The 22,980-nt window shown below is 45.7% G+C and overlaps 1 protein-coding gene across 13 annotated transcripts in view; it reads left to right on the top strand.

Annotated features, from left to right (window-relative positions):
* ARVCF (ARVCF delta catenin family member) overlaps positions 1-22,980 on the top strand; it is a 603,654-nt gene that overhangs the window by 537,773 nt on the left and 42,901 nt on the right. The gene's annotated exons all lie outside the window — the stretch shown is intronic.

The raw sequence follows: 22,980 nt of genomic DNA, 5'->3' as shown, positions 1-22,980 counted from the left end.
TGCAATTTTCAAATAGAACATCGTCGGATTCAAACAGCGCTAACCCACTTGTGTAATAAAACAGCCCGCGAGAAACTGCACGGCAGGCTTTTTCCAGCTGCGCTGAATTATTAGAGGAAGCTGAGAGATCTGGGGGAGCTTTTGCAATGGGCTTTGGAGGTTTCCTATGCAGGCCCTCTTAGCTATTGCATCGCTGAGTGTGTCCACGGGCAGATTACCTAACCGGGAGAAGCAGCGCCTACGCTGAGCTTGACGGATGCCCCCGCTGTTGCTGTTTCGCTGGCAAAGTTGGTTGCTGGCATGTTTCTGTGGCCATACCTTCTAACCCTGTTCCAAGCAAACCAAGGCAGCAGGATAGGAAGCCAAGAAAGTGTTGCCAGCTCCGTGTTTTCGACTGGAGCAGCTTTTGCATGGTTGGGGAATCTTAATAAAACACCTCCTGACCAGCAGCCCAGGTGCTGTGCATCGCAGCTGACGCCGCTCTGAGTTTCCAGGGGGTGTTGTTGAGAATTGATTAAGCTGTTCCGTGCTTACCTAGGCTGCTTTGATAGTGTTGAGTGTTATTCTTCTATAAGCACTTTGTACAGATATATTTTTAATAGGGCAGGTGTCAAACCGTTTCCCTTCTAAATCTTCATAGATAGGGCCCTGCGCTTTGTTATTTATGAGCCTCTCCATTAAATATACATCTGCACCACATTGGGAGCCTCTAAATAAAAATTATAGATCTGCTGGGAAGATTGGGCTGTCTGGGTAGAATGCTGAATCTTTGCTCACCCACGAGGGAACGGAGCGGCAATTTCTGTGCAGCTAATGGCATTTTGAAAGGATGAGCCACTGATGGCTGTTTTATATTTTGCTTTTTGCTAAAGAAGGACTGAGATATCTGAGTCCCCATTTTCTGATAATAAAGAATGATCAAATAGGTAACGCTTGGAAATGACAGCTGCCAATTTGCCAGCTCTGGTGTTTTCCCCATTGTTCTCTTGCTCTGAATGTAGGAGGATTTTAGGAGTGTTGTTGCTGCTGTTGCTGTTGTAGTTGTGCGTGGGCATGCACACTTCTGTTCCTTTTCTCACTGTTGTTGTTGTTTTCAATTTGTCTTTTTTTAATTTTCAATATTTTCTTCCTGCCTTTTCGGCTCAAGGAATTTCCAAGATGGACAATCAATCAGTTCAAGGCAACATGATAGAGAACAACAGGCTACAGGCATGTCAAACATTTAGAACAGCAGGAGCGGGATAGAAATAGCAGCAGGGACAGGGTTAACAACAAGCAGCATTTTTGAAAGACCCAGGTAAATGGGAAGGTGTTCTCCTGATACTTAAAATGAGTGCACTGTAGCCAGCATTCTCTGTCCCCTAGTGAAAAGGCTCCTGCAAGGAATCTTGCACTAGCGAATGGGTGAGTTTTAATATTGCACAGCAGAGGAATCTAGCACAACAGTAGCAGCAGAAGAAACCCGTGCAACAGACTGTGCAATCTGTTTATGAAGCTCAGGCCCTATCTGCACAATACGTTTAAAGCAGTATCATGCCACTTTAAAAAGACATGGCTTCCCCCCCCCCCAAATCCTAACAAACAAAGGATGAGTCCTATTCTCCCGCCACCAAAAAAGAGGCAAAGTATTTTGCCCCCACCATCCTTAAAATTAAAACCCCCATTTTGGAGGTGGGGGGATTTTATCCCTCCGATTTCAGATGAGATTAGGGAAGGGTTTGTGTGTCTGTATCCATGCGTTTGCATGATCCCTTTAGAATTTATATTCCCCGAGCAATTGTGTCAATGCCTGTGTGTGTGTGTGCTCTTTAAAAAAAGAAAAGAACTGCCTGCCTTATGGAGCCTAGTTCATTACCAAACTGCAGTTGCAGAGCGCATTTGTCAAATGAGCACGTGCCAAGCCAGGCAAATCTGCCAGGGATGAGAAGCAGGAGTTGGAGTGGGACGTGGTTTTTCCACTTCGCTGCGGCTGGCTCAGTCTTGGGATTTCAGACGGGAGACGCCAAAACAGGTCTGCCCATCCACCCAGAACTGTTGGATTGGAGCTTTTCCCCTGCTATTTCAGCTAAACAACATCACCTCCAGCAGCAGCAGCAGCAACAGAATCAACTCTCCATGGAAGGCCCTTCAGGCCAGCACAGATTTCAAATAGGTATACACATCCTCTAATGCACACACACACACAACAAAGGAAGTGGAAGAACTTCAATTCAGCTTGTGTTAAAAGATAAAGCTACAGTGGAAGCTCAGTTGTCAGACGTAATCCGTTCCAGAAGACCATTCAACTTCTGAAACATTCAACAACTGAGGAGCAATTGCCGGTCAGCAAAATCCATTGACAAATGGAGAAATGCACCTCAGAAGCTGTTCAACTTTTGAGGTGCATTTGAAAACAGAAGCATTCCGGGTTGTCAGTGTTCGAAAACCAAAACGTTAGACTTCCAAAGCATTTGGCAGCCGAGGTTCCATTGTGCCTGATTTGCAGCCTCGAGAGCATCATGTGAACCAAAAGGCAGCCATCCTTCAAAATTCACGCTTCTCCAAATTTTGCAGTGCAGTTCTGGGGTTGCGGCGCTCATCTCGCTTTACTGGCCGAGGGAGCTGACGTTTGTCCGCAGACAGTTTTTCCGGGTCATATGGCCAGCATGACTAAGCCGCTTCTGGCGAACCAGAGCAGCGCACGGAAACACTGTTTACCTTCCCGCTGGAGTGGTACCTATTTATCTACTTGCACTTTGACGTGCTTTCGAACTGCTAGGTTGGCAGGAACTGGGACCGAACAACGGGAGCTCACCCTGTCGCGGGGATTTGAACCGCTGACCTTCTGATCGTCAAGCCCCAGGCTCTATGGTTTACACCACAGCGCCACCCCCGTCCCATAATTAGTGAAAATAATAATTGGTTGGAGTTCATGATTCATGATGGACAAGCAGCCTGAGTGGGGGGAAGAAGGCAGGTTCCTTTGCTCTTGTGGACGTATTCAAATCCAACTTCAATTTGTTGATACCAACCAGCTTCTGAATACCCTACATCTGGATCAGGGACCTGGCATTTTCTTTGCTGTCCGTAATGATTTTGTGGATGGTATCCAGGGCTGCAACCACTGTGTTCCTTCTCTAGGTTTTTGTTTTTTTGTTTTTGAAGACCTCTCTTGCCTGCTAGGTACATTTCTTACTGGCTTCCCCATGGCATAACTACCTAAAGAACAGAGCGCACTCTCAATAGTTCAATCCAATAATTCAGTTCAAGGGAAAGAATAGAGTCGTAACTCACAGTGGAGTTCACGCTTCGTGTGTGTAAAGGTCCCAGATTCATTCTCCAGCTTTTCCAGCTTCAAAGGATTGAGATGGCGGGGAGATTTAATTCAGTTTGCATTTAAAGGCTAACCTTCTAAACCTTTCAAAATGATATGAGAACTCACACACAGCCTTTCCTCTGAATTTTCACTGCTCCAAATTTTGCAATGTCCAGTCAAATAATGTGTCCAAAAAATAATAATAATACGTATTAGGGGAATGTGTGCCTAAAAATGTGTACATATATCACTCAAAATAACATACAAAAGTACATTATATTAGAGGAAATTGCTTTGTAAAAAAACGACGTATATTAGGCAAGATTGCATAGCAATGGGTATATCAGGAGTTATTTGCACAAAGATACTGATGAATTCTTATGAGGTCTTGTGCAGAGGGTGCGAAGAAGAATCACAAGCTGCTGTGGGAATGTGGAGAACTGAACTTTAGAAAATGAGAGGCTGAGAGAAACCGATATTGACAGATTTGCCCATTCCTAGTGCTTTGTGCTGAGACCAAAGGCAATTACACACAGAGAGAGAGAGAGAGACAGAGAGAGACTTTGCTGCACAAAATTAGGGGTGCCTTGGCTGTCCATCAAAATCACTGCAGCACACTGTTTTGCTGACACAGAGGACAAGTTTGGAAAACGGCAAAATTTTCCAGGAATGGCTGAGGCAGAACAAGTGACATGAGATAGTTCCCTTAGGTCAAGTGCTTCGTTGCTGAAAACTTCCCGCAGTTGAAGCCCTTTTATAAGTCTGGAAGAGATGCCCATGGCTACTTGTATCCTTCTGTTCCTGCAGTCAGGGCTTTCTAAGAGAGGGAAATGCTTAATGATTCCCCAGGAAATCAGAAATGTTTGTTACTCCTTATCCCCATGCCAAAGGCCACAGGCCAAGGCCGTACTGCAACCACTGTTACACTCTTTTGTTGAAGGCTCTGAATGTGAGAATACAAGAATCGCTCAGGTCAAAGGAGAACTATCTAGTCCAGTTTCCTCTTCTCATTGTGGTCAACCATATGCCTGTAGGAGACCTCCAAGCATCATTCGAGTGGAAGAGCACGCTCGCCTTCTGCACTTTCCAGGAACGAGTATTCAGCAGCAGTGCCTCCGACCAAGAAGCCAGTAGCCAGTAGCCAGCAGAAGTTGATAGGCCTTTCCTCCGTGAATCTTGTCTAATCCTCTTTTAAAGTCATCTAGCGAGTTTCATAGTTTAATGATGGGCTGCGTCCTGAATTACCGTATTTTTCACGCTATAAGACGCACCAAACCACAAGACGCACCTAGTTTTTGGAGGAGGAAAGCAAGGAAAAAAATATTCTGAATCTCAGAAGCCAGAACAGCAAGAGGGATCATTGCGCAGTGAAAGCAGCAATCCCTCTTGCTGTTCTGGCTTCTGGGATAGCTGCGCAGCCTGCATTCGCTCCATAAGAAGCACACACACATTTCCCCTTACGTTTTAGGAGGGAAAAAGTGAATCTTATAGAGCAAAAAATACAGTACTTCATTTTATCTTTCTACATTCAGCTTCATTGGAATCCCACGAGTTCCGGTGCGTTGAGAGAGGGAGAAGAGCTTTTCCCTATCCTCTTTCTCAATGCCATGCCTAATTCTGTCCATTTCTCTCGTGGCATCTCTTTCTTACCTTGCCTTTTTCCGTAAACTAAAAAGGCCCAAACACTCAACCTTTCTTCATAGGGGAGTTGCTCCTTGGTCATTAATTAGGTTGCCCTTTTATGGACGTTTTCCAGCTTACAATATCCTTTTTGAGGTGCATATAAGAGCACGAGAATAGCATCGCTGAATGGAGCCAAAGGGGAACCATGCTCAGGCAGCAATTTTTATTAAACCCTCTGAAACGCAGTTGCATGTGTTATTCTGCTCCAGTTCTCCAGAGCATGCACTGCTCTCCCACCGTTGTCTTCTCATAGTTGCTTGATCTAAGTCTTGCAAGCAAGTCTGCAAAAATCGCTAGCCCATAGAAAATGTTAGTAGCCCAGTCTGCCCCATCCTACTTGCTTGAATCGCTTGTGGCACATGGATGGCCTGAAAGGAAGAAAAGGGGAAATGACCAACTCTTACTTGCTTTTTTTCAAAGATGTCTTTGCCTGGAAGACCCCTTTTTCTCCACAGACAACCAGAGGGCACAGGTTATTCTGTGAACCGCCCTGAGACCTCCGAGTATAGGGTGGTATATAAACAACAACAACAACAAGCCTAGCATCCTGTTTTCATATTGGCCCCAATGGGAAGGGATAGATGATAGATAGATAGATAGATAGATAGATAGATAGATGATAGATAGATAGATAGATAGATAGATGGATAGATAGATAGATAGATAGATAGATAGATAGATAGATAGATAGATATAGATAGATGATAGATAGAACTTTATTCGCATTAGCCAATGGCCATAGAAACAGTAAAACAGTATGTGCAGAAATGGGAATTGCAAATTCTATTGGTTCACCTTGAAATGCAAACTGAATCAAACTAATGCTGACAGGGAACATCTCATGTAGCAAATTCCAATCTGGAAGTGCCTTGAAATCACAAGCTTCAAAGCAGTGATATCAATTGAGCATATAATTACGACAGCGGCCTGCCAAGATCTTTAAAATGGAGGATGAAGGGGAAAGCTTCTCTAATGGCCTTTTGCCTTGTGATAATTTCTGAGGTGAATTTTTATTTAAAAGGAATATGGAATAGATCAGAGGATAGGGACAAACATGGTTTAGATCGGGGTCACCACTCTTTTTGAACCAATACATATATTCGAAACTTTGAGAGTTTTGGGGGTGCCTGTCACAAAATGGCTGCCGTGGGGGATATGATGTAATACAAAATGCCTCAGTGGGGCATGGCATAACACAAAAAGGCTGCCATGGGGATCTTGGCATCGTATAAAATTAGAGAGATCACACACACACACACACACTGCAGGAAGTTGACTACTTGCTACTTGTCCTGATTGTGGCGATCACATAGTGTCTCTCTCTCTCTCTCTCTCTCTCTCTCACACACACACACACACACACACACCACACCTCACCACACCACACCACACTACACACCAGTACCAGGAGAAATATCCAAGGTGGTCACATAACACTTCCATTTCACAGTTTGACCCATAACCTTCTTTCTTAAAAGGCTGGAGACTTACTTTTAAAATAATAATAATTATAATACAGTAGCACCTCGGCTTACGTTACCCTCGGGTAAGGTAAACTTCAGGTTGCAAAAGTGGCAAACCTGGAAGTGTTTCGCTGCGCGTGCATGCGCAGAAGCACTCTACCGCACCGCGCGCATGTGCAGAAGCGCTCTATCGAACCGCGCGCATGTGCAGAAGCAGTCTGCCGCCTCGCACACATGCACAGAAGCGGTCCCTCCAGTTGCAGAAACCTCAGGATCTGACCGGAGCTCCGGAATGGATCCCATCCGCAACCGGAGGGACCACTGCAATAATATCTCAGAGTTTGGTGCACCTGGCCAGGGACACCCACACCTATGAAAATCTACGTGGGTGCCATGATTTCCATCAAGCTCAGTGATTGCAGCCTTTTGACTTCCCTGCAGTGGGGGCTTCCTCTTGCCATCTTTTCGATGCTGCACGCTTTGTGTGTACCCGGAGGATATTGCAGGAGCAGCTGCAGAGCCTTACAGGGTGTGTGTGTGTGTGTGTTCAAGGAAAGCAGTGAGCAGATGCTCAAAGCCAAGATGAGTACCAAGGAAGGGTGTGAGGTTTGCATGCTCAAGCAACAACCCCAGGCCGTGTTTTTGCAAGCAAAAGGGGTATATTAAGAGCATGCAAACTAATCAGCCATGCTCAATTAAATCCTGTCCAATCCAGAAAGGGAGCGTTCTCCTTTGGGATGCAGCTGGTAAATAAAAGTTTAACAGAGGTGGATGCACATGATTAGAAGATCTGAACAAGATCATTCGCGGCTCTGGGCGCCTTTCCACCGTCCACCGCATTCTTAATTTCATTAAGCTCTCCGCAAATACAAAACAAAGGCAAAGCATGCATACATCTGACAAAAATTAAGACAAAAGAAAATGCCTCAGTGGCATTTTCTCACACACCTACATACAAACAAAAACAAAACAGGTACAAAAATAAATATGAAACGAAAATGGAACAAATTCAAAGTATATAAAAAGCAAAGTAAATAATTAGGAAAGACATCCCAGGGTGCCATTTCTCTGCTGAGGTACTGGCTTTTCTGGGATGGATTCCATTTGCTTATTTTTTGGTTTTGGTTTTGACTTCCGTCAATCACACAGCAGTTCATTTCCTGTGGCTAAGACAGATTCTCTGCATTTCATTATATTCCTCATCTTGGTATGAGGAGTCATATCCTCACTTACTGGTTTATTCTAAACACAGCCAAATCCTGGTTGTTGAGCCTTGATTCGATAAATAAGTATTTAGGCATTGCGTGGTGAGTTCCCGCATCCCCCCAGTGGAAATAAAGACACAGGACACCAATGAATAAGGTTAATGGGCTTAAATTGGCCACAACTTTATTGGTTACAAGTAAGAGTGGATATGCAGATGACACAACCTTGATGGCAGAAAGTGAGGAGGAATTAAAAAACCTTTTATTGAGGGTAAAAGAGGAGAGCGCAAAATACGGTCTGAAGCTCAACATCAAAAAAACGAAGATCATGGCCACTGGTCCCATCACTCCTGGCAAATAGAAGGGGAAGAAATAGAGGCAGTAAGAGATTTTACTTTCTTGGGCTCCATGATCACTGCAGATGGTGACAGCAGTCACGAAATTAAAAGACGCCTGCTTCTTGGGAGAAAAGCAATGACAAACCTAGACAGCATCTTAAAAAGTAGAGACATCACCTTGCCAACAAAGGTCCGTATAGTAAAAGCTATGGTTTTCCCAGTAGTGATGTATGGAAGTGAGAGCTGGACCATAAAGAAAGCTGATCGCTGAAGAATTGATGCTTTTGAATTATTGTACCGGAGGAGACTCTTGAGAGTACCATGGACTGCAAGAAGATCAAACATATCCATTCTTAAGGAAATAAGCCCTGAGTGCTCACTGGAAGGACAGATCGTGAAGCTGAGGCTCCAATACTTTGGCCACCTCATGAGAAGAGAAGACTCCCTGGAAAAGACCCTCATGTTGGGAAAGATGGAGGGCACAAGGAGAAGGGGACGACAGAGGATGAGATGGTTGGATGGTGTTCTTGAAGCTACCAGCATGAGTCTGATCAAACTGCGGGAGGCAGTGGAAGACAGGAGTGCCTGGCGTGCTCTGGTCCATGGGGTCACGAAGAGTCGGACACGACTAAACGACTAAACAACAACAAAGAGCGGTATTGGCTTAGGCATTGGTCCTATCCACTATCCGGCTTCAGCTTGATTGCTTGAAGACTGGGAAGGGTTAACTCCAGCAGGGGGAGCCCTTCTGATGCACGTCAACTAGGAACTCCCCTGGGGTCACCGTTCGGGGGGGTGCTTTAGGCCCTGGCCTCCATAGGCTTCGGACGAGGCCACGCCCCCCGGAATCCCTTAACAGACCATATGAAGGATGAGGAGGTAAAATCAGTGATGATTGATTGGGCCAAAGATATAGGACATAACATACAAATGGAGGATTGGGAAAGACTCTGGAAAGATGGTTTAAGATTCACTGCATGTACTGTTTTAAAAGAAAATCTTATGAAAATGATGTATCGATGGTATATAACCCCCGTAAAGTTAGCAAAAATGTACAAGACAAGTAACAAATGTTGGAAATGTAAAGAAAAGGAAGGTACTTTCTTTCATATGTGGTGGGAGTGTAAGAAGGTAAAATGCTTCTGGGAAATGATTTATAATGAATTGAAGAAAATGTTGAAATATACATTTACTAAGAAACCAGAAGCATTTTTACTAGGCATTACAGGGAATGAGATAAATAAGAAAGAGAAGAAGTTGTTTTTATATGCAGTGACAGCAGCAAGAATATTGATGGCTCAGAAATGGAAGCAAGAGGAGCTGCCTACGATAGAAGAATGGTGAACTAAAATGATGGACTATGCGGACTTGGACAGAATGACAGGAAGGATCCGGAATCGACGAGATCAAAGATTTACAGAAGATTGGGAGAAGTTTATTCAATATTTGCAAAAACTAAGTGATAACCAGATTACGTTTGTAAGTTTTAAAGAAGCTCTGTGATGTGAAAATGTAACAATAAGTAAAAATAATGAATTGAATCTAATAGTTTTAATAACAAGGGGTAGGAATGTGTTAAAAGTGATAAAATGAAGGAAGCTCAGACAAATTGAGGGAAGTCAAAAATGGAATTAAGATGTAATTAAGAAGCTGAAATGTACAATTTTGTTTTTTGTATTTGTAAACCAATAAAAATATAATTTAAATATTTGGGGGGAGGTGATGGCGCTCCCCCCCCAACACATCTAAATAACAATACCCCTACCAATGCCTAATCGCCAAGACCAAAGAAGTTGTGACGATTTGCTACGAGGTAGGCGAAAAACCAAATGGCTGGTGCCAATTTGCCAAATGGAAAAAATTCCTACCAGGCCCCTTAACGGTGACCAACCAAGGTCCATAGCAAGGTCAGAAGGAAGCCTGAAACAGAAGAAAAAAGGAGTGGGCGGGTGGGAAACACGAACAGCTGCGCCAGTCAAAGAGGGGGATTCCGGGGCCGCGCTCGCCTTAAATAGTGCAAGCCACACACCCCGAGCCCGCCGATTGGCTGGCTCGGGGGATGACACGGCCCGAGGATTCCCCTGATTGCGTGGGGCTGGAAGCCAGCCCCCGCGCTTGGGTTGGGGGCGTGAAGCCCGCAACCCCACCTCCTCCTGATAGTCGGAAGTGGCTTTCCCATTCCTTCTGGATAGTTTTGTTAGACTTATTCCTTAAGGCTTCGGTTAGCTTAGCAAGTTCCAAGTACTCGCTCAGGTCAATGGCCCATCTAGTTCAGCATCCTGCCCTCACAGTGGCCAACTCGATGCCTGTGGGAAGTACGCAAGCAAGATTTGTGCACAAGCGCACTCTCCGGCAATTTCTTGCTACTGCTGTTCAGAAGCATTACTGCCTGCAACCATGGAGGGAGAGCGTGGTCATCGTGGCTAATAGCCACCGATAGCCTCGTCTTTCCACAAATCTGTCCAGTCCTCTTTTAAAGCCACCCAAATTGGTTGCCTCCTGCTGGAGAGAGTTCCATAGATTACCATATTTTTCGCTCTATAAGACGCACCCGACCATAAGACGCATCTAGTTTTTAGAGGAGGAAAGCAAGAAAAGCCAGCAAGAGCCCCAGATACGCTCACTCTTTAAAGATAGAGCGGCTCTTGCTGGCTTCTCCGGGAGGTGGGACAAGGGACTAACAGGCTGTCCTCCGTCCCTTCTCCCACCTCCCGGAAAAGCCAGAGCAAGCTGCGCTGCTCTGCTGAACCCAGCAGAGCAAGAGCGATAGCTGCGCAACGGCTCTTGCTCTGCTGGCTTCCCATCGAAACAGGATGAGGGACGGAAGGGGCTTCGTAAGGGCTCCCTTCCATTCCTCCTCCCGCTTCGCTGGGAAGCCAGCAGAACAAGAGGCACTGCGCAGCTCTTGCTCTGCTGGCTTCATTGACAGCTGCGCAGCCTGCACTTCTTCCATAAGACGCACATACATTTCCCCTTACTTTTTAGGAGGAAAAAAGTGCATCTTATGGAGCGAAAAATACAGTGACTATGCTTCGCGTGAAGAAGTGCTTCCTATTACCTGCTTGGTCCTTCCTTCACAGGACGTCCGTGACTTCTGATGCTGCGAGAGAAAGAGAAAAAACTTCAAATTGGCACACCCACAAACCCAGGACTACCGGTGAAGTCTGGTCCATTTGGGCAAATGGAGGACTTCCTCAACAACCTCAGCCAGCCCCATCTGTCTGCACACTTACAAGCATCCAGAAGGGGGGGCATGAGTGGCACTGCCTGTTAACCTCCTCCAGCTTAGCCTCAGTTTTCCCCTAGCAAAACTCAGGAGGGTAGGACAAAACTAGCTTGCTCTGCCTGTGATTGGTTGCAGCTCCAACTACTGCTGGTCTCTCTGCATTCTGGCCCACGAATCCCAATGGGCAACAGTTGCTGCAGATTGTTTTGTACAGTGGTACCTCGCTCCTGCCAACCAGTCACTTCGGAAACACATCAAAGCGCAAGTAGATAAATAGGTACCTGGCGGGAAGGTAAACGGTGTTTCCATGCGCTGCTCTGGTTTGCCAGAAGCGGCTTAGTCATGCTGGCCACATGACCCGGAATCTGTACACCGGCTCCCTTGGCCAATAAAGCGAGATGAGCGCCGCAACCCCACAGTCGTCCACGACTGGACCTAATGGTCAGGGGTCCCTTTACCTTTACCTACCTCGGTTTACGAACAGCCCTGTTTACAAACTACAGTGGTACCTCTGGTTGCGAATGGGAGCCGTTCCAGAGTCCCATTCGCAACATGAGCAGAACACAACCCACGTCTGCACATGCGTGGGTCGCGATTCGCCGCGTCTGTGCATGCGCATGATGTCATTTTGCGCATGCGCAAGCGGCGAAACCCATAAGTAACCCTTTCCGGTACTTCTGGGTCGCCGCAGGACACAACCTGAAAAAACGCATCATGAAGCAAATGCAACACGAGGTATGACTGTATTCGGTTTACGAACTCCGCAATACCGGAAGTAGTGTTCCAGTGTGCGAACTTTACCTCAGTCTACGAACGGAAGCTAAACGGTGGAAGGGCACCGGCGACAGGAGGCCTCATTAGGGAAAGCATGCCTCGGTTTAAGAACGAATTTGGTTTAAGAACGGATTTCAGGAATGGATTAAATTTGTAAACCAAGGTACCACTGTACTGAGGAAGGCTGCATTCTCTCTGCTCTGTGTTGCAGTCGCTTGTTATACAATAGCTCGTGTCGATTTAATCACCAAGACATGTAAAAGGCAGTAAAAAGGTAAAAAATCCCTGGACGGTTAAGTCCAGTCAAAGACGACTATGGAGTTGTGGAGCTCATCTCACTTTCAGGCCGAGGGAGCCAGTTTGTCCAGTTTTCCAGGTCATGTGGCTAGCATGACTAAACCGCTTCTGGCGCAACAGAACACCGTGACAGAAACCAGAGCGCACACAAACACTATTTACCTTCCCGCTGCAGCGGTACCTAGTTATCTGTTTGCACTGGTATGCTTTTGAACTGCTAGGTTGGCAGGAGCTGGGGTGGAGCAACGGGAGCTCACCCCGTTGCGGAGTGATCAGCAAGTCCAAGGGGCTCAGTGGTTTAGACCACAGCGTCACCCACGCCTACTTGTTATGCAATAGCTGGTGTCGATTTAAGCACCTAGACATGTTGAAGGCAGTATGCCTCTGAGCATACCCTTTGCTGGGTTGGAGAGCATTTCGACCAGTAAGGTTCATTGGGTGAATTTTGCCCATTTAATTTTTTTTTGCCCGGCCCCTCCTTTCAGTATCCTGTATCCCCTGAGCATCCTTAGTCTACATTGTTTTGTAGAAATTAGCCTACTGTACAAGGCTTGCTCTGTTTTCCATGGGACAGCCCATTAGGGTTGTTGAGCCAAATGTCCTCTGAACAGAATGGCTGAACCTTCATTTGAAGTGTTTTGAACTCTCAAAAGCACGGTGCAGATGTTGTCATTACTACTACTGATACTACTACTACTACTACTATTACTACTATATCAGAATTACAGGTGATACCCAGGCACCTTTCTTAAACCCCTTGCCAAACTTCGGAGAAGCAATAAGCACGGATCTTTCACGGCAGGGAAGGCTGGATTGTGGACACATTAAGCAAGTGCTTTCATCATTCACCTGGAGATGAGAGGACTTATCTCTGCAAAGACTCCTTCCCTCCATAAGCCCTTCTCTTTGCTTCCATCGCAGAGGCTTTCTCTTTGATCTGCATCCTTTGAAGGAGGAGGGAGCTGGAGACACCTGTTGCACTCAGAGAGCCTGACAAGCAGCTTGTATTCTGCCTTTTTTGGCGCTGACCTGACAACAAATTCAAGAGGATCAGGAGAGGGGTTTTTAAAAAAAACCTTTATTTTTTTTGCTCCTGTTATTTCAGAGCTGTATGAATAGTCTCCCTGACAGCACTGCGGCGGATGCAGCCAAGAGGGATTTAGAAGTCCTTGTGCTTCCGCTGAAGACAGGCGACAGCTTTTCGCGAGCTGGGAAGAGCCCAGAAAGGAAGCTTTGACTTTGGGAAGGGAGTTGGGGTGGAGATTCTGGCTAATTAGCAGCGTCAAGTAGTAAGGGTGGGGAGTATTCTAAGTCATGTGTACATAGCTGTCAGCTTACAGATTTGAAAATAAGGGACCAGCAGCCTCGAAAATAAGGGACCAGCAGCCAAAATAAGGGATTTTCCAAGCACAGGTATGTTCAACTTCTGAGCCCCTCTGAGCCAAAGGGAGAAAGCCCAGCCAGCAGCCAAACGAAGCCTCAAGTGGTGATTCCCACAGCGCAGCAACCCGGCAAAGGGGATGCAGCAAGGAAAACCACCGTCACCTCTCTGCTGGGAAGCGCTGAGCAAAGGCGAGTCCCCAGGCAACGCGGCCGATTTGATAGGCACAAGGCATGCAAACTCCACCCCCCAGTCGTTCTTAGACTCCTTATTGGGTGAGCAACGCAGCCAAGCAACACTGTTGGAGCCTCCCTCCTCCCTGGCCAGCAGGGAGGGAGAGGAGTTGCTTCCTTTGAAACCCGGGAAATTTAAGGGACATAATCAATAAGGGACAGCAGCTGGAAATGGCACTGGGATAAGGGACTTTCCCACCAAATAAGGGACGGTTGACAGCTATGCGTGTAGTAAGACTGGGCAAACTCCTGTATTCCTTTCTTCCTGCAAGCAGAACCACGGGTCTCCCACAACCCAGTGCTGAAAAAGAATTAAAAACAGCAGGATTTCTGCCAGTCTCCTGGCATCCGGGCCATTTCAGTTTATGTTTTCTCGCTAAAAATGAAAGGTTTTTGTTTTTTGTATGCTTGAGCTGAAAAGGAGGGGGTGAGCTTTGTGAAACAATTTGCCTTCCATGACATTTTCTTCCTTCCACCTCCCAGGAGGGAGTTGTGGACTGAGATAAAAACATCCGCCTATTCAGAGGGAGGGCAAGAAGCATTGCCTTCGCTCTGAGTTAGCTTAGCGCTCTCTCATAAGGAGATGGCCATTAGCACTTTACCTCCTGTGCGGTCTTCAGAAAGGCTATGGGTCTTATTTCACAGAGACCAGTCTGCTACTACTAGAAGTGCAAAGGCCAAGAAGAGGGAACCTTTAGCCTGCAGGCCAAATTAGACCAGAGGCAGAGGCAGTTTTAGGGTAGCGTGACCAGTTCGGCCACACTGGAAGCAGGTTCTGCTGCAGGGGCACCACAACAATGATCTAGAATGGACCGAAAGAGGTGGGGGGCATCAAATTTTAGTGTCGCACAGGGCTCCACTGAAATTTGAGAGCCCCAAGTCCACACTGCCAGAGGTCATAAGTTTTGTCGGCCAAGGATCTTGCGAAGCTGGTTTTCCTCCAGTGAGAGCCAGTGTGGTGTAGTGGTTAAGAGCGATAGACTCGTAATCTGGGGAACCGGGTTCGCGTCTCCGCTCCTCCACATGCAGCTGCTGGGTGACCTTGGGCCAGTCACACTTCTCTGAAGTCTCTCAGCCCCACTCACCTCACAGAGTGTTTGTTGTGGGGGAGGAAGGGAAAGGAGGATGTTAGCCGCTTTGAGACTCCTTCGGGTAGTGATAAAGTGGGATATCAAATCCAAAACTACTCTTCTTCTTCTTCTTCTTCTTCTTCTTCTTCTTCTTCTTCTTCTCCTTCTCCTCCTCCTCCTCCTCCTCCTCCAGCCATGCCCACCTTCCTGCCACTGTTGGGATTGGTTCCACTCAGGAGCTCCCAGCTAGAGGTGGCAGTCAATGTGATAGAGGGTTTGGAGTGTTGGACTAGGAGCTGGGAGGAACCCGAGTTCAAATCCACATTCAGCCATGGCTGCCATTGGGTGACCTTGAGCTAGTCACTTCTTCTCAGCCTAACCTCCCTCACGATGCTGTGAGGATAAAATGGGGAGGAGGCGATCTATGTAAGGCTCCTTGGGCTATTCGGAGGAGCGGTGTGATACAAATGGTGGTACAGTGGTGCCTCGCAAGACGAAATTAATCCGTTCCGCGAGTATCTTCGTCTAGCGGTTTTTTCGTCTTGCGAAGCAACCCTATTAGCGGCTTAGCGGATTAGCGCTATTAGCGGTTTAGTGGCTATTAAAGGCTTAGCGGCTTAGCAGCTTAGCTGCTAAAAGGCTATTAAAGGCTTAGCGGCTTAGAAAAAGGGGGGGGAAGCGAAAAAAAATCTCAAGACTCGCAAGACATTTTCGTCTTGCAAAGCAAGCCCATAGGGAAATTCGTCCTGCGAAGCGCATTGAAAAACGGAAAACCCTTTCGTCTAGCGGGTTTTCCGTCTTGCGAGACATTCATCTTGCGGGGCACCACTGTAATAGTAATAATAATAATGATGATGGAGATGATGATCCTAATTTGAGTGAGTCCTTGCAGGAAGAGGTGCTTGCTTTTAAATTTGGTGCCAAATGCAAGTACAGTGGTATCTCAGGTTAAGTATTTAATTCGTTCCGGAGGTCTGTACTTAACCTGAAACTGTTCTTAACCTGAAGCACCACTTTAGCTAATGGGGCCTCCTGCTGCCGCTGCGCCGCCGGAGCACGATTTCTGTTCTCATCCTGAAGCAAAGTTCTTAACTTGAAGCACTATTTCTGGGTTAGCAGAGTCCGTAACCTGAAGCGTATGTAACCTGAGGTACCACTGTACGGATCAGGTCAGTTCGTATCGAGAGTTTGTAAAGCTCTACTGTTATTTTGTATTGCTATCGCTCTTTAATTGGCTTAGAATTCACATGGCTAAGAATGACTTCCAAGGTACAGTCATACCTCGGCTCCTGAACGCCTTGGGAGTCGAACGTTCTGGCTCCCGAACAATCGAAAACCAGAAATGAGTGTTCCGGTTTTCGAACATTCTTTTGGAAGCTGACCGTCCGACGGGCTTCCTCAGCTTCCGATTGGCTGCAGGAGCTTCCTGCAGCCAATCGGAAGCCACACTTTGGAAGTCGAACGTTTCGAAAGTCGAACGGTCTTCCGGAGCGGATTCTGTTCGACTTTCGAGGTACGACTGTACTGGACCACTTAAAAACTCTGACCCTCTGGTGTACCTTTCAAGCTTCTTGGTTGCCATTGTTGGTTTTTAAAAGGAAATGCGCCCGGGAATTTCGTGTCTGGCCTGTCCGCTTCTTCCTCTGTCCCACCGGCCTCCTCCTTCATCTAGCTTTGAAGTGGAATAATTTGTCACTGCAGCTGAATAAGTAAAATGTTTTAGGAGCTGGGAACGCCAGTGTGCGGGAACCGATTAACATCTCCTCTGCAGTACTTGAAAGAATCCAAGGACAGAGACAAATCTTGGAGGCCTAGTAGAAGAAAATGTCTATTTTCTTGTGTGCTGCCATACAACAGCTGGGGTGGACTTTTTGGGGTGGGGGTGGAGCTAATATAGCCTGTTCCTTGATTTTTTTCTTTTTTAATTGAAAATGTTATTAGACAAACCGATTCTTAAAATACATGGAATACCAACAAAATAACATGTTATAAAGATTATAGAGAATATAAATATGAAAAGAACAGAACAGAACAGAAGAAAGAAAAAAACAAAGAGAAAGAAGAAGAATGAAAGTGTGAATAAAGGCAAAGACATAATGATATCCACTGTTTGAATCAGCAAAGAAAAGAAACTTCCAACTATACCCATTTATTATCACAGTACCCTTTGAGATATTCCTTAATTATTGACCATTCCTTGTTTACTTCTTGTGCTGAATTTCCCGTGTTGAATTTACTTACAATTAGCAAGGAGAACGGGGGCAGTGAGAGGAAATTCAACACAGGAAATTCAACACAATATAGCCTGTTCCTTGAAAGAGGTCTCTGCTCTACTTTTCTTTGTGATTTTCTGTGTTCTAAGCAAGCCACCTTTCCTAGCCATCGTTCTGAGCTCTTTGCTGCTGGGTCTGCCTACCACCAATTAACTTGAAAAAATAAAATAAAAATCTCTGCTCACTTTCTTGAAGACCCCACCATCACGTCCCCAAAATTCCGTTTTATCTCGACATTCTGATTGCTGGCAGACGAGGAGGTGCGGAAGTCCAGGATACTGACCAGGAGTAGCAAGGTTGTTGATAGTTTTGTATTAAAGGTGTCTTGCACTAGCACGCTGGGCTCTTAAAGGGCAAATCTGCACGTCTTTTATCAGGCAGGGAGAAGCTTTCTTGACATTTGCATCTTAGGAAAGGGCCCAGCTCCTGCTTTAAAACCCTTTCTATTACAGTTGTACCTTGGAAGTCGAACGGAATCCGTTCCGGAAGTCCGTTTGACTTCCAAAACGTTCGGAAACCAAAACGCGGCTTCTGATTGGCTGCAGCAAGTTCTTGCAGCCAATCGGAAGCTTTGTCGGACGTCCGGCTTCCAAAAATAGTTCGCAAACCGGAACAGTCACTTCTGGGTTTGCGGCGTTCAGGAGCCAAAACGTTCGAGAACTAAGCTGTTGGAAAACCAAGATACGGTTGTATTATTAGTATTTATTAAAATTATGTATCGCCTTCCATTCAAAAATCACAGGGCGGTTTACAACATAAAAACCCAAAATACATAGCACAATAACCAAGAAAACAAACCACTAATCCCCCCATGAACACTAGTTTACATCTCTTTCCAATTTGCAGAATAGTGAAATATATCCCCCTTTGCGATTGAAGTTGCTAGTGCTTCATCTGGGGAAAAACAAGCGTCCAAAATCGGCTAAGTTTTCCTTCATGTTTGTGGTTTTTGTTGATGTTGATTTTAATAAAATGGGATGTTCTTTTGCTTTTCAACTCACGTTTTTCTAGCTTCTTAGGGTGTGCCTTCTCTTAGGGCTGCCTTATGTCTAGAATTTCCCAGACATTCGTCTGTTGCAAATGGTGTCCAGGCAGAATTTTCGAAAAGCGGCTATAATGTCTGGGGAAACCCAGGCGTATGGAAGCCCATATTGGAAGTGTCAATTATTTTGTGATTTCCCTTTAAAAATGGGTTCAAAAAACTTCCCTTTTTTGGGAGATTTTGAAGGGGAAAAAAGAGCCCAAAACGTTGGACTCCCTCCCCCAAAAATTTACTTTTTGAAATATGGCAACCGTACCTTCTCTTCGCAAAACATGCTACTCTTTTAATATATGTGTGACCTTGCAGAAAGAACAGGCATCTCTGCTTTTGGATTCCGTGACTGCCATCTGGTGGTTGTCCTTTGGTATCTATTCAGTCCGAGTTTGAACTATAAACCTCAATAATAAAACAAACAGACATTCTTTATTACGGTCCGAAGACCCGCAAAACAATTTCGAAAGCAAAGTAGAGCAAAAATGAGGCATTACTAGGCAGACACAGTGTTTTTATAAAAATGGATAATCATCAAGCTGCGAAACTTCGGGGCATGTGCCGTTAACCATTTCAGACCTGAGGCCCACCTTCCAGCCCCAGCTTTCAATATGGGGCCCCTTTTTATTTATTTTTACTTTTTTACTGCATTGCCCATTCCTCGTTTTCATTTTTTTCTCCTTTGTCCAGTCTTCACTTATCTCTTAAAGGCTTAGGAATCCTTCTTGGGGAAAACAAAAAAAAGGCAACCTTTTCAGGAGTTCGATTTATACGATCTGAAGAGAAACCAGAGTATATTTTCAGGAGTTCAGCCACGGCAAAGGTGGGCTCAGATTAGCCCCATAACCTGATCAGTTGGGTGTCTACCGTTTTTATAAGAATCCAAAATCAATTGGGCTGATCATGTACGCTTAAAATTAGTGGTAAGCCAGATCCTCACTCATTTTCCCCCCTCACCCCCCCAAAAAAAAATCACTGGCAGCACAGGACAAGATGTCAGTAATCCACCTTGGAGGGGAAATGGGATAGAAATGCAATAAAAGATTATTGTTGTTGTTGTTGTCTTATTATTATTATTATTATTGCATGGTGCTTTCAAAATCTTGGGTGCTTTATTATTATCATTATCATCATCATCATCATTATTATTATCATTATCATTTTTATTATTATTTATTAAATTTATATACCACCCTTCCTCTGAGGATAACAAGGCGGTTTTCAAGGCGGTGTAGTAGCAGGTTATTAGTAGTAGTACTAGTATTCAAGATATTTATATATCACTTACAATTAGCATTTCTGTTTCTGCTCATAATTCTAGTAGCCAATTTATTATTATTATTATTATTATTATTATTATCATTTTTATTATTATTTATTAAATTTATAAACCACCCTTCATCTGAGGATAACAAGGCGGTTTTCAAGGCGGTGTAGTAGCAAGTTATTAGTAGTAGTACTAGTATTCAAGATATTTATATATCACTTACAATTAGCATTTCTGTTTCTGCTCATAATTCTAGTAGCCAATTTATTATTATTATTATTATTATTATTATTATTATTATTATTAGCCCTAGCAGTTATGCTTGCTAGACTTGTGTCCTGTGAGATACTTTACATGCACCAGACCTGGCTGTATTTTAATTGCCGCAACAGACCAAGCAACAGAGCAATTAGCATTTTGTTGATTTCTTTTCTTTCTTTCTTTCTTTTTTGTCTCATTGGCTCATTAGCGGCATTGATTGACCTTTTCGTCTCTTCAAAATTCCATGGCGCGTTAAAAAAAAAAAAAAGAAAGACACGCAACAGAAAGCGGCGGCAGACAATTAGCCATATATTACGCAAAAAGTAGCGAGTATGGCAGGGGGGGAAATAATTAAGATGATTTTGAAATTAAGAAAATGGGTTTAAGGAGAGAAGCAGGTGCTTAATGGGAGCCAGAACAGCTGTGCCTTGCAAGGATCTGCGGCTGAAGGTACTTCAACGAAGGGTTTGACGGCGCCACACACAGCTGGAAGAACCATTGCAATAATGAAATAAAAATCCCTTCCGCAAATGGGGCAGCTGGATTGATGGCGCCTAAGAAGTCGGTGTATGTATGTGCCCATGTCTTTGGTTCGGTTTGGGATCTGTTGTGATACGTCCAAAAGGGGTATTTGAATCAGCACGTCTACTGGTATAGCGTCAGCAAGAAATTGCTTTCTCAGGGCTGGAATAGGGACTGGGGTAGATGGTTGCTGGTCATGTTCTTCTCCCACACGATCCTTTTCATTGGGGCAGTATGTCAGTTTGCATTTCTTAGTGCAGAAAGCATTGATCTGATGTGTTGAGTTCTTTCCTATTCTAATTAATTCCAGAAGGTTCTGGAAGCTTCTGGAAGCTTCTCTGTGTAAAAGAAACAAGCAGAAGGTTCATGGTGTTTGGGCAGTGCCGGATTTACATATAAGCTAAACAAGCTATAGCTTAGGGCCCGACAGCAAAACTTTGGCACCAGTTTTGAAGGGGTCCCAGATTTGGGGGTTCGTCGTTAATGAAGCTTGCCCATGTTAAGCCTGTAAACAAGGACTAAGGGTAACAGCACACTTGCCACTTGTGCTCACAGAAACTGGCATTCGGAGGCATGCCAGTGGTCTTGCAGGTCCTGCTCCCTGCTGTTTGGATGGCGATTCAGGAGTTGCCAACATGGTGCCCGTGGGCACTTCTTCACCCACAGAGGCCTTCCCTGGAATGCACAGGCTTCTCTCCCCTGGTCGCCATGAAAAATTCACTTGAAAACATCCCTCTCTTGCAGCCAATATGATAGGTTGTGGTGTGTGTCAACACTTGTGACAGCTTGTGTATGGGCCCACGAGCCCACGAAATGTTAGCACCCCCTGTAGGCAATATGTATTGTTGTTGTTGTTGTCGTTTAGTCGTGTCCCACTCTTCGTGACCCCATGGACCAGAGCACGCCAGGCACTCCTGTCTTCCACTGCCTCCCGCAGTTTGGTCAGACTCATGCTGGTAGCTTCAAGAACACTATCCAACCATCTTGTCCTCTGTCGTCCCCTTCTCCTTGTGCCCTCCATCTTTCCCAACATCAGGGTCTTTTCCAGGGAGTCTTCTCTTCTTATGAGGTGGCCAAAGTATTGGAGCCTCACTGTCAGGATCTGTCCTTCCAGTGAGCACTCAGGGCTGATTTCCTTCAGAATGGATAGGTTTGATCTTCTTGCAGTCCATGGGACTCTCAAGAGTCTCCTCCAGCACCATAATTCAGAAGCATCAATTCTTTGGCGATCAGCCTTCTGTATGGTCCAGCTCTCACTTCCATACGTGAGAAGCAATACAGCAATATGTATTACAGCAATATGTATAAAAGGTAAAGGAACCCCTGACCATTAGGTCCAGTCGTGGCCGACTCTGGGGTTGCTGCGCTCATCTCGCTTTATTGGCTGAGGGAGCCAGTGTACAGCTTCCGGGTCATGTGGCAAGCATGACTAAGCCGCTTCTGGCGAACCAGAGCAGCGCACGGAAACGCCATTTACCTTCCCGCCAGAGCGGTACCTATTTATTTATCTACTTGCACTTTGACGTGCTTTCGAACTGCTAAGTTGGCAGGAGAAGGGACCGAGCAATGGGAGCTCACGTCAACGGGAATCCCCATCGCTGGGATTCGATCCGCCGACCTTCTGATTGGCAAGTTTTAGGCTCAGTGGTTTAACCCACAGCGCCACCCGCGTCCCAGCAATATGTATTACTTTACTTCAAAATACAGTCGTACCTTGGAAGTCAAACAGAATCCGTTCCGGAAGTCCGTTCAAATTCCAAAAGGTTTGGAAACCAAAGTGTGGCTTCCTATTAGCTGCAGGAAGCTCCTGCAGCCAATCGGAAGCCACTGAAGCCCCGTCGGACGTTCGGCTTCCAAAAGAACGCTCGAAAACCGGAACACTCACTTCCGGGTTTCGATCGTTTGGGAGCCAATTTATTCGGGAGCCAAGGCGTTTGAGATCCAAGGTACGACTGTATGGCAAGCCAGTCCTCCTGATCCTAATTGTCAGGGGACTGCCATCGGAACAGGGGAGGGAGGCAGGGGGGTCGTTGGGATACAGAGAGCCTCCGAAACTCCTGAGGAGCAGCTCCTCTTCCAGCGGTGGGAAAAGCCACACCTCCAGTGGAGAAGAGAGGGAAGGGGCCAGCCAAGCAAGGAGAAGGCTTGAGGGTGCTACTGAGAGCCCCAGCGCCTCACCTGGCCAGGAGGGACGCATGTCACTTCCGTCGCCCAGCTTGCGCAGAGGGGTGAAACGCAAGGAGGGGAGGAGGAGGATTGGGGTGCCGAAGTTCTTATGTTGGAGGAGAAGCCGGAAGGGGCCACTCTTGGATTCTGCAAGTGACTGAGACAGACATGAACTTTTGGGATCTGCACTGTAAATAGTTTGCGCAATAAAACGAGTAAAAGACAGGTCGGAGTCCTGCCTAGTTACTCACGAGTAACCACCACCAGCATCTGACACTAATGATGAGCGGGGGGGCTAAGGACATCTGCCCTGAAGTCCTTCTCTGGTGTTGCCACTACTCCTTAAGAACCATTCCCTTCCTTTAGATTTGCATGGAGCAACCACATAACTGATGCCTGCGCTGGGTCTACTTTATCCTGCGGGGTATTAATTCAGCGGCTTCCTCACTCTGCTGCTTACAAGTGTCTTTGTCTATTTAAGACTGCAAGCCTG

Source organism: Podarcis pityusensis (genome assembly GCF_964106645.2).
Source record: "Podarcis pityusensis genome assembly, chromosome: 16".
NCBI classification, from domain to species: Eukaryota; Metazoa; Chordata; class Lepidosauria; order Squamata; family Lacertidae; genus Podarcis; species Podarcis pityusensis.
This window is presented reverse-complemented; position numbering and strand designations above follow the sequence as displayed.